Below are 16,059 nucleotides of genomic sequence, written 5' to 3'. Positions count from 1 at the left end.
CTGGAATAATAGCCACTTCATGTTCCTAACATGTAATACCATTGCATTTTTAAAATTGACCTTTATTCTTTATACGCTTGAAAATATTTTATGGATTTTTTTAACCTTAATCTCTCATTGTCTTAGATGAAGGTTTTGAATTTGGCATATGTGTGAGTTGTTCTTCCTTTTTTGCTTTTGAAATGGGTTTTACAATGCTTGGACACATTAACAAGCACATAATTTTAAAGCCACACAATAAATGAGCAATCAGCTCTGACACAAACCAGATAGAGAACAAGCTCTTCTGCTTTTTAGCATTGGAGAAATTGAAATACATATAACCCCCCCACACAATTCCAGCCTGATTGTTGCTGGCATAATAAATCCTAGTGTTAGATTAGCAAAGCACTGAAAAGTCCATTCAAATTTAGACAAGAATATTGAAAACCTGCTCACTTCTTTTTTTTAAAAAGGAACGAGGCACTATGACTCCCATAGAGAATGAAATATTCACTAAATTCAGTGCTTTCTAAGTCATACTCAGGTAAACGATTTTAAATCCTTTCATTATATTCACATTCTTTCACCATTTGTTCAGCTATTCAAGTTGTTACAAATAAAAGATATTGGATAAGTGTCACTCAAAAGATTTGCAACAAGCAAGATGGGTACATGCAGGTCAATAAAGGTCAAAGTAAGATTTTTTTTCTACTAGGAACTAGGCTGCTGTCACTTACAATTCTGCTACAATATACCCTAAGTATGAACTGTGTCATGTAAAGGAACCAAGTTAATACATAATTAGTCAATTATGTATTAACTTGGTTAAGATAGGTAAAACTACAATTCTATGTGAATTTTAAATTGAACTAGAGGAGTCGTAATTCAAACTGGACATGGCATAGGTTATTTTTCACTAAGTTACCTCCTAGGATCACTAGCAGATAATAAAATTTACACTAACATTATGCTGGAAGGCACATGTTACTATTTGCATAGTTAACATATACTACATCTTAAAACAAGTGAGTGTGTGCCAAATTAACATTCACAAACACAGTATTGTTTACAGAATATGGGTGGGTTGGAAGCAAGAAGGTTATGGCTTGTTTGTGTCATTTTCCCTTTCCCTGAGAATCACTAAAGCATTACATTTCACTATGTCAGGCTGCTTATGTTGCTTCTATTAACAAATTAGCATATTGTATTGCTAGCAAAATATAATTCTTGTACAATTGAACCCTGCCAGTGACAAAGGGGGTCCATGCCAGAAGAGACCAAGCTAATCTTCTCAGCCTTCAAGGAATTCCAATGAGCGCTTTACAGGAAAGCTATAAGGTCAAGTCAACAGCCATTATTCTGCCCAGAGCCCATGCTGTTTGAATGTGCCCTTCTTAGCCTTATACCCCAAGAGAAGCCAAGCTTGTCAACACTGATGTCAACACATCTGGCATCACAAAAATCCTTACAATAAGTTACATTACCACGTCAGAGAAAGACCAAAGAAATGGTCCTTCTTCAGTATCATGATAGGTTTATCAATCCAGAAAAGCAACAGAGAAATAAGAATTTTGTCTTTAAAGTGATTATTAAACATTTTAAAATAGTTTTCATCATGAAATAGGACTTTTTTTGCATTTATTCAGTCAATACATCCATAGGCCACTTGCTAGACAATTTGGAGGCTGCAGAAATATTAAGAAAGATTAAACCATAATGCCCAAATACAATAAATAAATTACATACAAACAGTAATAAAACCCAAACCCATCAGACCAGGCCGGCTTGTTCAAACAAATAGGTTTTTAGATCACGTCGGAAGGAGCGAAGGTCGGGAGCCATCCGGAGCTCAACCGGTAAACGGTTCCACAGATCAGTTTCCTATCAAATAGAAAATTATTACCATTAAGATTTCATGTTATAAATGAAGCAGATTTAAGGAGATACTACTAATTTAAAAAAATAAATAATCTTTTTTAAAAAAGTATATGGTAATATAGGATTTATTTCACATATCTTCTTTTTAACATGTTATGCTGTTTTCTTGCCAAATATTTCTTTTAAATTCATGTATTCATATCGAAAACATGAATATAATTTACTAATATTTTAATGTTGGGTACAAGAAACATAACACGTAAATAGAATGTTAGTTAAGTTTAACAACTTTACAATGCCTGAGCACAAAAAAAACCCACACCCAAAAACCTTTAAAACAATAGCTTAGTTCAGAGAACTGAGATCATAATTTCTCTGGTTCAGAGAAATTTGGAGATAATGTTCTATGAGTGAATATGTGTATATAATTTAAATATTAAATGTACATGTATTCACTTCACTTACCTGTGTTAGATCTCATCTGTATTAGAATTAAATTTCATAATGTTAAAAAAAAATATCAGAACATTTGTTCCTATAATCATTCATCCAATACAGAAGCAGTCTTATTCAAACAAAAGTGTTTTGAAGCTTCTATATATTGATTCTATCTTAACGTCTAGTTTAAGTGAGAACTACAGATCATTTTATTTCTTTACTTTTACCTTGACTATCAAACATTCCTAAATTGATGTGTTTAAAGATGAGCATTTACTTTATGATCAAAGTGTTTCAAAGTCAAATCCAAAAGTTAGCATGTGGAAGAAAGCTGAAGGAAAAGTTCCATCAAAAATATAATTGCCAGCACATTTGTCATGGATTTTCACAGTTATACTGCTACTATTCTGAAAATTTTGTTTTCTATAAAGAATAAAGAGTTCAAAAATAAATTCAGTTGTGCCCATTCCTGGATCTGCAGGTCCTGCTTGCAGTCATTCATGATCTTATTACCTCCAGATTGGACTACTGCAATGAACTGTACATGAGGCAGCAACTGAGTGGCATCTGAAAGCTTCAATTGGTACAGAATGCAGTGGCACTAGCAGTTACTGTATGTGCACACATGTAGAACAGTGCATGTTATATCCAGTGGTGGGATTCAAATATGTGAACAACCAGTTCTCTGTGTGGATGCTGCTTCCTGAAGTCCATTCTGGGCTTGGGCAACAAAAAAATCAGCCAGTTCTGCCAAAGTGGTGCGAACTGGCTGAATCCCACCACTGGTTACACCTCTGGTTACATCTCTGTTTCATGAACTGCACTTGTTGCCAGGTTGTTTTCTGGTCCATTTCAAGTTACTGGTTTTAACTTTAAAAGCCCTTTATGGCATGTCACCAGGTTATCTGAGAGACAACTTTACCAAGTTACACACCATCATATCCTATAGATAAGGCATGTTATAGGTATTGTCAACCAGGATTCTATATTTGGTTGGTCTCAGGAGATGTCCCTTCTCTGCTGTGGCACCTCCTTATGGAGCACCCTTTCCCCAAATTGGGGATTGGCCACATTCCATGTGACATTCCATTAGATCTTCAAGACCTGCTTATGTGACCAGGCCTGGGGCCACCATGGAACAGGAAACCTGGCTAGATGACTTCACTGTTGAAAGGGCCATTTCTTATTCTCCCTGTACTTGTTTTTTTTAAGGATATTTATTACTAGATTTTTTAATATTTCTGTGTGTGTGTGTGTGTGTGTGTGTGTGTGTGTGTGTGTGTGTGTGTAAAATTTGCTACCCAGAGTTTCCACATTGAGATGGGTAGTTGTATAAATTTAATAAATAAATAAATATAAATCAGTGCTGATACGCTGATTTATGTTCTGTTATTTCTGATCCTAGATGTTATCCTTTCCAGACCTGGTGCATTTTTTTCAGATGTCCTCTTCTTATGGATTTAACTTGTAATAACACTCACAGCCCAGTTGATGCCTTGGTTGATGCCTGGGATAGGGTGGCCGCTGAGGCACTCGACTGTGTTGTACCCTTGCAACCCCTGACCCGGCGCAGATCCCGTTGGGCTCCATGGTTTTCTGTGGACCTCCGGCAGATGAAGCATAGGAGACAGGGTCTAGAGAGCTGTTGGAGATCCACCCGATCCGAATCTGACCGATTGCAGTTAAGAATATTTATAAGGTCTTATTTGCGGCGATGAGGACGGTGAAGGCTAATTACTTTGCTGCCCTCATCGCGTCCGCAGATAATCGCCCAGCTGCCCTGTTTAGGGTGACTCGCTCCCTTCTTAACCAGGAGGTGAGGGAGGATCCATTGCAGGGGCGGGCCGAGGAGTTTAGTCATCATCTGACGGACAAAATCGCTCAGATCCGGGCCGGTTTGGACTCTGACTGGGCGGAGTCTGATGTGGAGGAATTGGATGGTCTTGAGCATGTTATCTGGACTGAGTTCGATCCTGTTTCCCCTGATGATGTGGACAGGATGATGATGAGGCTGAGCTCCAACACCTGTTTGTTGGACCCGTGCCCCTCCTGGCTGGTTTATGCAGCTTGGGAGAAGACACGAGGCTGGTTCCAGGCAGTAATATCTGCTTCTTTGAAGGAGGGTGTCTTCCCCACCTCCCTGAAGGAGGCAGTGGTGAGACCCCTCCTCAAGAAGTCTGCCCTGGACCCGGCTGTTTTAAATAACTATTGTCTGGTCTCCAACCTTCACTTTCTGGTGAAGGTTGTTGAGAGTGTGGTGGCACATCAGCTTCCTCTGTTCCTGGATGAAACTGATTATCTGGACCCGTACCAATCGGGTTTCAGGCCTGGGCACAGCACGGAAATGGCATTGGTCACGCTGGTGAATGATCTCTGGTGGGCTCGGGACAGGGGTTGTTCCTCTGTCCTAGTCCTATTAGATCTCTCAGTGGCTTTCGATACCATCGACCATGGTATCCTACTGCAGCGTCTCAGGGGGTTGGGAGTGGGAGGCACTGTTTTGCGGTGATTCTCCTCCTATCTCCTGGGCCACTCGCAGTCGGTGTTGACGGGAGAGCAGAGGTCCGCCCCGAGGCCTCTCATTTGTGGAGTTCCTCAGGGGTCGGTTTTCTCACCCCTCCTGTTCAACATCTATATGAAGCCGCTGGGCGAGATCATTCATGGTTTTGGGGTGGGGTATCATCAGTATGCTGATGATACCCAACTTTTTTTCTCCACCCCGAACCAACCCAGCGATGTCCTGTTGCCTGGAAGCGGTCCGGGTCTGGATGGGGAGAAACAGGATTCGTCTCAATCCTGCCAAGACTGAGTGGCTGTGCATACCGGCATCTCGGGTCAACCAGATTATTCCATCTCTAATGATGGGGGGTGAGGTGTTACCCCCCGTTGATAGGGCTCACAACTTGGGCATCCTCCTGGATTCACGGCTCAATTTTGAAGATCACATAGGAGCTGTGACCAGGGGGGCTTTTGCCCAGGTTCGCCTGGTGCACCAGTTGCGACCCTACCTGGACCGAGATGCCCTACGCACAGTCACTCATGCGTTCGTGACCTCCCGTTTAGACTACTGCAACGCTCTCTACATGGTGCTGCCCTTGAGGACCACCTGGAGGCTTCAGCTGGTGCAGAATGCAGCTGCGCGAGTTGTGATGGGGGTTTCTCCCATGTAACATCTCTACTCCGTGAGCTGCATTGGCTTCCGGTTGCCCTTCGGGTGAGATTCAAGGTGCTGGTTATGACCTATAAAGCCCTAAATGGTGAGGGTCCGGGATATCTGAGGGAACACCTGCTGCCAGCATCAAGCTCCCTTCGTCCAGTGTGCTCCCACAGGGAGGGTCTTCTCAGGGTGCCGCCGGTTAAAAATTGTCAGCGGGTAACACCCAGGGTTAGGGCCTTCTCAGTGGGCGCGCCTGCCCTTTGGAACCAGCTGCTCGCGGAGCTTAGGACTGCCTCCGACCTCCGTTCATTCCGCCGGGACCTGAAGACCTGGCTCTTCAAGCTCTCTGGCCCAAGCTGAGAATTTTTTTTAACTTTTTTTAACTTTAACTGGGGTTTTTATTTTTCTCTCAGGGAATGATGTAATCTTTTAAATTGTTTTTAACTTTTGTATTGATTTTCTTTTAAATATCCTGTAAACCGCCCTGAATCCTTCGGGAAAGGGCGGTATATAATTCTAAATAATAAATAAATAAATAATAAATATTTGTTTATTTTTAAAATTTATATATTTGTGATGGGTAAATAGACTGTATATTTTGTTCCAGCCCTGCTGCTGATGGCCTGTTTGCTCAGCCAACATTCATGAGTCTTGTAATCCCTTTGTCACCAACTCCAACTCTTAAGGACAGTCTTTGTTGACCAGGGGGCTTCTGTAAGTTTCTATTATTTATAGAAGAGACCACTCTTTGTCTGGGTCCTCTGATGAGACCTTTCTGTTATGGCTGAAGCTATGGCATAAATATCATCCTTCTCAGAACACACAAGCCCCAAACTACTTCAAGATAGTGCTTCACTTGGAGGATTATTATTACTATTAACATTGCATTTTTTTCAAATTAATGTTTATTAATTTTATGATACACACTCAATGAATGTAATTTAAATATTTATCAAAATATTAATAGCATACCAGACTTTTATATAATGCTAGTGGTAATCATTTTCTTACTTCTATTTTTATTTAATGTGTATCATTTGGTCAAAAGGCATATGCTGACTGCTGTACCAAGTGAGACAGTACTCTCTGTTTACACTATACTGGGTGCCACATTATTTACCAATGCAATATGACTTTCAGCTAGCTCCATGTTAAATAAAATATATTTATATATAATTAATTTCAATAAAACTAAGGTGTATATTCTCTGTATTATCAGTTCAGTGCATTGGATTCTTTTAGTAGGATATCAAGACCAAGGTAAAAATTCCCACTTAGCCTGGAATATATACATTATACAGTATGTGTAGTTACTGATTGCTTTTAATTTCTGTCCAATTAGGAAAAAAATATTTATTGGAGCATATATGGCACTCCAAGCCAATAAGCCACTGCATTCTTGGAGTAAGGACACTGAAAAATTAAAACAATGTAACAAAATAATAGAACTATATCAGCAAAGACAGTTTAGAGAAGATTGGCTAGGGCAAAGTAAAATTTCTGATACTTTCATTAAAAAGCAGGTTTTTCCAAATCTTAACCAAATATGGGTTAGTCTGGCTATGGGAGTTAAAATATTCTAAAATAAAATCTGTATTTTATATTGCACTAAATTTCTCTAAGAAAAAAGAGAGACATTTCTAGAAGACCCTCTGAGTTACATTAAATTAATTTATTAAATTTATAGAATTGCTCATCTCAGAAAAAGATGAAGTCACTCTGAATGGCATACTATAATCAATAAAAATAATTTAATTGGACAACGTGTCCCTGAAAAACCTCCCATCACATCTACATTGTTGTCTACTTTAGCCCTGGGGAATTATTTCCTGAAATACATTTTTACATTTTTTTTATTTCATTTTTAATGTTCTGTTGATTATTTGCAATCTTTTCTATTGTCTATTCCTATTTCACTTTGTTGTACTCTGCAATTTTAACTTTTTATGTAATCTTTTTAATGAAGAGCTTTTAAGAAACATTGGAAACAAGTAAATGAAGGAACAACAGAGGACAATAATTATATTATCTGCACAGTCTAATTACATTATTACCTGGTTTGAATGATCCATGTGGTCTTCCTAAGAGGACTATTGCCCATGGTCTACTTTGATAAATAACTTCATAACAATACAAGGTTTCAGTCCATGGGTAAAACCTGGCTAGTTGAAAGATGAGGCAAAGTTAATGAACAAGAAATTCACTACCTCAAATAGAAGACTCCTACACTTTTCTTTTGAGTAATAAAAGAAATATTAGGTGATTATAACTCACTATAACAAACCGTTTTTTCTTTCAAATCTCTGTTCTTACTACATCAAAAAGATGAAGAGATTGTTCTTATAACTTTCTGCAGGTATTTACAGGACAAAACCTAATTGACAATTTACGTTTGATCACAACCTTTTTAATTAGGAACATATTGCATCTGCTTAACATTGATAGTGTTTGGGTGTAAAAGATTTTCAGTGTCAATTAATCTCATAATATCCCTAAGCAAGCTGGATTTGTTGAAGAAGATGGAAATTGGCTGATGAATGTATTGGTCACTTCAGAGGCATGTTCAAATCTATCTTCTGCTGTCTTAATGAATATGGAAACCTGCCCACTGTGTGATTGGATTTTAATGACTACAAGGTCAGGGACTTTGCAAGGTGTGAATCTGCTTTCAAGGTCGCTGTGGCAAGCAGCTCATGGATCTGAAAACAAACAAGGAGCTATCAGACATATTAGCTTTTTGTACAAAAGCCCATGGGATGAAAAGGTTAACAGGTGATTGCATTGTAACTTGTTTTGAAACTCAAAATGAGCTCTGAAGGTACATGCATTATACTTCATTATACCTTGCATGAGAAATTGTGGTAATGTGGTAATTTAAAATGCAAGCAATGTTTGATTATAATAGCACCCTAGCAAGTGAGCATTTATCACTAAGAAAACCAGTCCAGTGGAAACACAGTCCTCTACAAGTCTACTCAAAAGTAAGAGTTCTTGAATTTAGTGGCTTTATTTGCCAGTAAGAGATATATAGAATTGTAACACGTGTGTGGGGGGGTGTTTGTAGGTATATGCATACACACATACATACATATACATACATACATACATACATACATACATACATACATATAATGAATATATATGCATGTATGTATGCAGTTATATCTTTGAAATAACAAGTAAAATTATCAGAACTAACTGCTTATGAGTGGGAAGAACATATCTGCCCCAGCAGATAACCTAAGCTGGAAATTATTCACAGAAATGCAGGTCATGTGCAATGCTACTCTAAATTAATTTGATTTGTGAGGAAATAATTCAAGTTGCTGGAAAAGAATAATAGGAAATGAGTTCAGAAATATTAAGGAAAAATATTAATAGCTTGTCAGAAGGAGTATGAATTATTGTGGAACAATGAACAGATTGCTTCTGGAGGAAAAAAAAGAACTGCAAATGAAAGTACATTGAGAAAGATTAAAACAAATCCAATTTTCTGAATTTCATATAAAAACTGTATTCCTAACTCTGGAGTTAGGGTAGAAAAAACATGTCTTGATTTTGCCTTATACAATGATGTAGCATTAGAATAAAATTTGTATTACAATTATATTATTATAAAGTTAAGAGAAAGGTGTTTTGGACTCCTGGTCCATATCTATTCACTTTTCTTAAAAAGAGAAAATGTTATTATTCTGATTTGGATGGTTCTCCCTTTCCACTCAATTTTCAATATACTGTATGTTTGAGCTTAAACTTCACTTACTTCTCATTTAAGTATTAATCAAATCTGATCCTATTTGAGTTCATAGTCCAAACAAGAGTACCCAAGTTCTGTAATTTACCAAACCCATTACAGTCAATTAGAAAAGGAAAGCCATCCTAAACTCCAAATGTACTAGTTGGGCTGATTAAAATGTTGAAGAAATCAACTTTCCCTTATTGCAAAGCAGGGGTTCCCAACTGGGGGTGCTTGCACCCCCTGGGGGTGCTAGATGATATTCCAGGTGGCACGAAAACTTGGATTTTCAAAATTATAGTGAACATGCATGATTCGTTGCCATTAATTTGAACTTTTGTAAGGGATGCGAGAATATATCGGAAGCATTCTAGGTGTGTGTGGTATAGAAAAGGTTGGGAGCCGCTGTTGTAGATGATCTTCTATAATAGAATTATCACAGAAAGAAAAGTCTGTCCAATAATAAATCAAAGGCATATGGTACTTACAGAATAGAAGAACAAATGGCAGACACAGTTCTGGGTTGTATCCAGATTTATATGTTCTGTTTCTGAAGCCATTCCATAGTTTTTGAACAGAGACGTTTAATATTGGTTTTAAAACAGGAGATTCAAGGAAAGCATAAAACTATTTCCCAATCATCTGATTCTGATTATTGGAATCAGTAGAGTTATAAACATGATTGTAACATTGTGGAGCAACTGAGTCCTCTTGTAAAATCCCACATAAGTACAGTAAGTTGGTAGATAGAATGGTAGATAACATTTTTCCCCCAAAAGCAGACAAATGGATTGACAAGAAAACAGAAGGAGCTGGCTATATTGAGGAATGAACAGGGCTGGCAGTTGGTAAGTCAAGTTATATTATAAATTTGAACTGCTAAACATATTGATTCCAGGAAAAAATGGACTAGATTCCTGAAGATGACCTGGGTTGGGTTGAATAGGATTCAGTAATGGCTACTGAAAGCCAGTGAGGGGAAAAGCTTCATGACACAAATAGTTCCAAGATTGCTGAAGTAAGAACATCAGATCCTGTGATCATGAGGAGCTGCAATCTAAAGCTGATTTGTATTCTTGTTTGACTTTATGTGAGAGGAGAGTAACTGTGCACTTACAGACTAGGAACAGATGTTTTATTTTCCAAATATGAGAGTAGTTTACTTAGACACACTAAAATCGTAGGTCATAAATCCAGGCTGCATTTCACTGCTATAAAGAGAAATGGCAGGGGGTATTTGACCCTCAGCTTATTTATGTACACTAGCTAAAAACTGCATCATTAGTCTTTTTACAAAAACAAAGCTAAGAAATTTGCCTACTCTGAAAAAAATAAAAAACCCACAAGGAAGTTTTGGTATGCTTACTAGTCTCTCACATATTTCATAAGAGATGATTAATTTTCCCTTTCGTATCACCAAATTTAGAATTGTTTTCTTATTTCAGATCTGCTCTAACTAGAATACTATTTTAGATTCAGAATGGAAGCATCAAAATATTCCTTTTATGATTATAAAGTACATCAGTTTCCTTTATAATTCCTACGAATGTAATTGGATAGTTTGCATGGAGCATGTGATTATTAAATACCTTCTTGATACTTACTCAGATTGGATTATATATTTACCAGAACCTCCAGGATTATACGTGGATGTTCTGCTAAATATTATTAAAGCCTCTCTAAGGAAGGAAAAGTTGCTTTCCTGATTAAAAAAGGCACTTTCTACTTCTTAAGAAAGCCCCCCTCCCCTTGTCAAACTAGGGATATAAAAGTACGTATATGGCTGGGCAAGGAAGATGTATTCTCAGTTTATGCAATCCTAAATAAATGGATAATTTAGACCAATTTTAGACCAATTAGGCCAATTTTATGATGGTTTTAGAGCAGGTAACTTCCTTAGCCTGACATACTATCTTTATTTGAATAGAAATAGAATTATATTTTGGTTTTTCTGTTTTCTCATTTGTTTTAAGTACAATGACTATTATATCACTCTGATTGCTTGGCGGTTTCAGGATTTTGGAGGTCCACGCCTATTTTTAGAAAGAACCTAAATGGATTTTCTTAGGAACTATCACTCCAAAATGTGATTTGTAAAAGTCAAGGTCCTGTTTAAGCTCTGCTAGGAGAAATAATAAATTGATCTGGATCTAGTGTTATAAATATATTTGTTTCTTTGAAGCAACATTTCTTTGAAGCAACATTATCAAACTATTGTAGAAATGCTCTGAAAGTTTGTCTACAAGTAATAATAGATAGGATAAGGGAAAATAAAATGTTAATAAATTCAGAAGTACTCTTTGTTGTTGTTGTAATTCCAAATTGTTGATAAATCTGGTTTTTTAGATAGTCTCACTCTTAACTATAATTGTAGGTATGCATCTTGGGTACAAGATCTGGATACAAGATCTCTCTACTATATTTACCTTGGTTAAAGTAAACATCATGATTCAGTATAGTTCTTAGTTAAAAAAATAATATTCAAATTTTATTTAGGAAGGTCTATTAAGACAAAATTTATTTTAAAAATGTATCAAACACTGTATTAGGAATACAAATAAAAAGGAATAGAAGAGACAAAAAAATGTGTGGATTACCATACACAAAAAGAACATGAATCACGAATGAAGGCAAATATATGTGTCCTAGGATAATGTTGCAGGATCCAAACTGGGTCAGTCACCGGGACCAGAGATTTTGTCTTCCAAACTTTTGTGGACTGGTGCTGGAGGCCATCTTCAGGGAATTTCTGTCTAGCAGAGTATGTCCTGTTCTGTGTGTGGAATTTATAGTGCCTGTTGTAAGTGAACAAGGACACACATTCAGTTTGTTGGATGAGCAGGCATAAAAACAGTCAGAGAGGTAATTGAAGCCTGGGAAACAGGCCCTTCATCAGCCAACAGGAGTGCTGATTTACCACCAGTCTATCAAGTACTTAGAAGGTGAGGGTTGGACAGCACAAGCAGACAACAACTAATGACTCAAAAGCCAGCCATCAACAAACCCCAATCAACATCTAAAAAGCTACTTACCACAGGCACTATAAATGCCACACAGAGAACAGCACACACTCTGCTATAGAGAATTTCCCTGAAAATGGACTCTTGCATATGTCTGAAAGCTTAGAAGATAAAGCCAACCCAGATTGGATTCTAGAACATGAATTGTTCAAAATTGAATGATACTTTTGAATATTTTGAATATAAAATATAAAAAGGAAGGAATATAAGGTTGGTTTATTTGATTGATATTATAATAGATATATTGTTATCTCTGATAACAGAGTTTTATGGATTAGGACTGAAATTATGAGTTTTAAGGATTTGTTTATAGATGTGGTATGGAAAGAAGAGATCATTATTGTATTTTAAGAAAAGACGATAAGAAGGTTTTAATTACTAAAACGTTCTATATTCGCTGAGATGAAGGGGGAAGTAATTTATTTGTATATTTCTATTTTTTCTTTACTGTATTATTCTATTTTCTTTTCTGCATCTATTTTGTCTTTTCTTTTCTTAGTTTTTAGGTTTGTTTATTATTATACACTGCCCTATGTACAGTACTACAAATCCATTACAGAAAAGTGAAACTGAATATATGAAATACCTAGGTACGGCATTTCAAACATTGTTTAAGATTAGTAGTTGCTACTTGCATATCAGCAAACCAACATGACAATTATAATTCTGTAAGAAGTTCATATATTAGCTTCCAAATTAATGAGTGAACTTCTCTGTACTCCATTTAACTTGTTGCATTTTTTCTTTTGCTTAATATTGATCAGCTTGGATTTTATTGGTTCATTATTTTATTTGACGGCCTCTGTAGAACGAATGGCAAATGTATGAATATCTACCGTAAAATAAATGAAATTGTTCCTCTTTCATATAAATACAGGCAAAAGATCTTTTTAATGAAGTAAAATATTACATTGTGATCATGAGTATAATGAAGTCAGTGAAAATTGTGTAACTTTAGAGAAATTCATCCTACAGGAGCAAAAACTTGGAATTAATAGGATAATTCTCAACAGACTTCTCTGAGATATAATAATTGTTTCCTTTACTGTTTGTTTTCTTCCACTCAAAATTCAACAAGTTGTTGCTATTACTACTGCTGCTCTTGGCCCTATAAACTTTTGGTGTTGCCATTTGCCTTTATGAGTTCATTGTGACAGCTACATTAGTGTTTTCTGATTAAAGTAAGACAGCAAGCCATACCTAATGTTTTGAAATGCTTTTCGACCATTATAAGGGAGAGAGTTGACTGCTTAATTGGTTCATAGTAGCAATTACATTCTGGCAATACGATGAATATCCCCGCAGAGCCTCCAATTACTATTCAAGAACAGGTATAAAATTCTATTTCCAGTGGACAGATTATGTGGATTGTTTTCCTTTATCCATAAACTATAAATAGAGTAGGGAACAAAATACCATTTTTTCTCTGCTAAATAATGAACTGGTTTTTCAGTAGATATGAAATTTGTAATAATGCAAGACTCATGGGGAATTTTGTATTGGAACTTTGAGATAAAGGGGAAAAGGATAAAAAACACATTTCAATGCAATATTTTTTTAATGTATATATGTTTGTAAACCTCACACCATCTATTTTAGACGCACTTATGTTTTTATATTGTTCTATGAATGTTCTCTTGACTTTTTGAGAACTATTTCCTCTTTGTCTGGAAAAAAAATCAGCAACAATTCTATGGAAAAAATATTTCTCAAACTCCATGAGATTTAGTCTGTAGAATAGCATAAACCACAAAATATGACATGATTTTTGGAAAAAAAATCTTGTACTAGATTTTGCATTTTGTTTCATGACCAGGTATCATTTATTATTCTAGGTTCCTTATAGCCTTCTACATAGCCACTGACTTCACCCTGGAAATACTTTTTTTGAACTCCTGCATGCATCCTGAATCATATCCTCACTTGAGCTAACTTGAATTGCTTTCATAGGCCAAGAAGGATAATTAAAACACTACTGTTAATCCTTGTTTAGCAATTATCTTATTTAGTGACCATAGTTACAACCATGATCCACAGTTACAACCATGATGAAAAAGTAATTTTATGACCAATCTTGCATTTATATTTTTTGCAGGTCTGTTAAGCAAAGAAAAGCTGAAGTAAGATTATAAGCACAGTCATCATTTCACTTAGTGACCACTTTACTTAACAACCAAGTTGCTGGTCCCAATTGGGATTATCAGATGACTACCAGTACTTATCCAATTATTAGTGGAATCACCTTCCCTCAACTATGAATGATAGGCAGCAAATCTACCCTGCATAATTCTGGATACCTATGCATCTTTACAATCAACCTATTATAGTACAACAAACACAAACTGTGAAAAGGATAAAATTGCCAAAAACATCTCAGAAACAACCAACAACCTATTGCAACTACATAGTATCATTGTAACCTACAAACCAACTAAATGCCTCCAAACTATGTTAAGAAAACCCAAAGTCTCAGTAACCCGAGAAGAAAAATAGGAGTCATCTACAACATATAGTAAAATCTGTAATAGTCATTATGTAGGACAAGCAGACAGAAGACTAGCTGAGCACATGCATTAACAACTATCAGTCAGAAGACAGAATGAAAATTCCATAATTTCATAGACTCAATTAGAGTTTCAACTGAAAAATACTGAGCATCCAGGACCTAGCTAAATAATAATAATAAAAAAACCCTAGAAAATTCCTGAAAAATTGGCACTCAGATAAATGAACCATTAATAGGCATATAAACAGCATTTACACATCATTCAAAAGAGAGAGTAAAAAAGCTAAATAGGGAACATTAGATCAGAACACATACTTTACAGCAACATACCCTCACATAAGCAGGCATTAATGCCAGGATTAACACCAGACTACAATCATGCAATAAAAAATAGCCTAATCAAGGAGCTACTAAGAATAAAGCCACACCTTCACCAATTGTGACAGAGAAATCTACTGCATATAAACAGACATCCCCACTTCCTTCTAGCACTCAAAATGTTAACTAGTTGAGTAATGAAACATTTGCATGAAAACAAGTTCAGACAGGACCCCACAGTTTATGAAGACTGCCTGAAAATCCAGACCTCCTTCAAGATAGGTAAGAATGGTACTAATATTTGATTTTGGCCAAATGTTATCCATACATGTGGAAAAACTCTCTAAAGTATGAATTCAGTTAAACCAAATTGCATGAAAAGCAGAGCCTCACATAGCTTACAAGCTTAGAGAAATATGTATTCCTTAAAAAAATCTGAATCCAATAAAATATAAAACAACATCTCTGTAGTTAAAAAGCATGAATACAGGGGGACATATTTCCTACAGATAACTCTATTCTCTGGGGTAATATGCTATAAAGAGAAACATTTCATTATAAGATACTTTGATTTGAGAAAGAATATTATTTTTTGTGTGTTCACATTAACATATAGAACCTTATTTTCATCTACCTTTGCATAGTTGTATTAATAAAGCAAAAAAAAAACAGTAATTCCACTAAGTCTTTTGCAATTTACATCATTTCATTAGATTTGAAAATACAGATAGTTGGAAAGCTAAAACAAGAGTTTTATTTGGCAGATTAAACTGTAAGCCATGTGCTAGGAAATAAGGTAGCTGAATACTGTGTGTAATGATGGTAATTTGTTTTCAGGATCTAGAGTTTCTGTCTTGGCAAGATGTAGTTCTGAGAAAAATAATCCCTTTATTAATTTAGTAAAAATGCATTAAAGTCTAACTGTCCAGCACATAAGCTGGCAACTATACACAACTGATTAGATGGTAACTCCACCATGAAGCTCATTCCTACCTTTTGGTATAGGACTTCCTTTCTATAAATG

Source organism: Vipera berus, assembly GCF_964194415.1.
Source record: "Vipera berus genome assembly, chromosome: 4".
NCBI classification, from domain to species: Eukaryota; Metazoa; Chordata; class Lepidosauria; order Squamata; family Viperidae; genus Vipera; species Vipera berus.
Note: the sequence above shows the minus strand (reverse complement) of the source record.